The sequence below is a fragment of the Macaca thibetana genome, chromosome 14, assembly GCF_024542745.1.
Source record: "Macaca thibetana thibetana isolate TM-01 chromosome 14, ASM2454274v1, whole genome shotgun sequence".
Taxonomy (NCBI): Eukaryota; Metazoa; Chordata; class Mammalia; order Primates; family Cercopithecidae; genus Macaca; species Macaca thibetana.
Window position 1 is genome coordinate 19318971 of NC_065591.1, and position 2306 is coordinate 19321276.

Here is a 2306-nt window from a genome sequence, read left to right on the forward strand (position 1 = left end):
AAATTGGGCCTTAGCCTGGGAGGGTTCTCAGTTTCACCCAGGAAAGAATTCAAGGGCAAGTCAGTGGTGTTAGACAGCAACTGTTTTTTTCTTTCTCTTTTTTTTTTTTTTTTTTTTTTTTGAGACAGAGTTTTGCTCTTGTCACTCAGGCTAGAGTGCAATGGTGCGATCTCGGCTCACTGCGACCTCTGCCTCCCAGGTTTAAGTGATTCTCCTGCCTCAGCCTCCCGAGTAGCTGGGATTACAGGCACTCGCCGCCACGCCTGGCTAATTTTTGTAGTTTTGGTAGAGATGGGGTTTTGCCATGTTGGCCAGGCTGGTCTTGAACTCCTGACCGCAGGTGATCCGCCTGCCTTGGTCTCCCAAAGTGCTGGGATTACAGGCATGAGCCACCTAGACATGAGCTGCCCAGCCTAGACAGCAACTTTTATTGACGTGGCCGTGCACAGCCGCAGCAGAGGTACCGCTGCTGGCAGAGCAGTGTGCACAGACTAGCAGCTCAGAGGCAGTACTGCACTCATATTTATACCCACTTTTAATTATATACAAATTAAGGGGTGGTTTATGAAGAAATTCTAGAATGAGAGTGGTCATTTCAGGGTCAAGATTATTGCCCTGGAAAGGGGTGGTAACATCTGGGTGTTGCCATGGGAACAGTAAACTGACATAGCACCCCTTGTGGGCGTGTCTTATGGAAAGCTGCTTCTGCCCGGGACCTGTTTTAGTTAGTCCTCAATTTGATCTGGTATGGGAGCCCCACCTCCAGAGCCGAGTCCTGCCTCCCAGCTCAAGACCCCAGTGTCTAAAAAAAAAGAAAAATCTCCAGGTGACAAACTGCACCCACTCAGAGCTTCCCATCAGCTTTCAGTCTCTCTCTCTTTTTTGTTGTTGCTCAAGTTAAAACAATGTTTAAACAGACAAATAATAACTGTGTATATGTTTGGGGTACAATGTGAGGTTTTGCCTCCCACTGAATGTGCACACTCAGCCAAGGATCACTAGACACGTGAGAGAAGCCTCTCGACAGGAGGGAGACCACAAAAGATGGACAAAGGAAACGGAAAAGAAAAAGAATCAGAGCAAGGAACGAGAGAAAAAGTCTAACAATTTTTCTCAGAGATGAGAGGATACTCATTCGGGTTTCTGCTCAGATATCACCTCATGAGAAAGACTTCTGGCTACTCTGTCTAAAATAGTATCTCCTCTCACTCCCTTCCCCCTTACTCTGCCTTATTTCAGAAAGAGAGGACAGAGAAACGGAGGGGAGAAAACTATTAAAATAAGTAATAAGAAAACTTTCTCCAGAAGTGCAGAATCTGAATTTCCAGTATGAAAGGGTCCATTGAGCGCCAAGAACAATGAAGGAAAAAAGGTCCCACTCAGGCTTACGTAGCATTGTGAAATTTCAGAACTCCACAGATAAAGAAAAGATCCTAAAAGCTTCCCGAGAGATAAAAAAGAAGATTTTTACAAAGGATCAGCAATCAGAATTGCCTCAGACTGCTCAATAAAAACATCAGAAGCTAGAAGAAAATAGAGTGAGGCATCAAAATCCTGAGGGAAATGATTCCCACCTATAATTTCATATTCTGCTCAATTATCAATTAAGTATTGAAGGGAAACAAAGACATTTTTAGACATGCAGTTTCTCCACTTGATCTTAGCCAAAAGGCCGAGAAGCGATGACATGCAGTTTTTCAAAAGGTGTGCTTCCCACTTTCTAGGAAAAAAAACAAGAAAGAGGGAGACGAGGGAACCAGGGGATCCCAAAACAGGAGAGTGGCAGAGGAAACTTCCAGGATGATGGAAAATGGAAGCAAATCAGCCCAGATGGAAGGAGAAGGGCCTGGCATGGTGGCTCACACCTGTAATCCCAGCACTTTGGGAGGCCAAGGCGGGCAGATCACTTGAGATCAGGAGTTCGAGTCCAGCCTAGCCAACATCGTGAAACCATGTCTCTACCAAAATATAAAAATTAGCCGGTCGTGGTGGCGCATGCCTGTAATCCCAGCTACTTGGGAGGCTGAGGCAGGAGAATCGCTTGAATCTGGGAGGTGGAGGTTCCAGTAAGCTGAGATCACACCACTGCACTCCAGCCTAGGTAACAGAGAAAGACTCCGTCTCAAGAAAAATAAATAAAAAATAAAAAAAGGAGAAGGACAGAGGGTTCCAGGAGGATGATCAGTGAGAAAAAATGGAATGGGTAGATTATCTGAATTTCTTGATGTGTGGAAATATTAAAAGGCTCTTAGAAGATCTAAGAAGAGTTATTGTTAGGTATCTAGAATAGTAAGCAAATTTTTAAA

The 2306-nt window shown here is 44.5% G+C and overlaps 1 non-coding gene across 1 annotated transcript; it reads right to left on the minus strand.

The window, feature by feature from the left end:
• Nucleotides 1-1484: 1484 nt before the first annotated feature.
• Nucleotides 1485-1684, minus strand: LOC126936765 (U2 spliceosomal RNA). Its single transcript, XR_007719567.1, has one exon. It is a non-coding gene; the product is annotated as a U2 spliceosomal RNA (small nuclear RNA).
• Between the last annotated feature and the right edge of the window lie 622 nt (nt 1685-2306).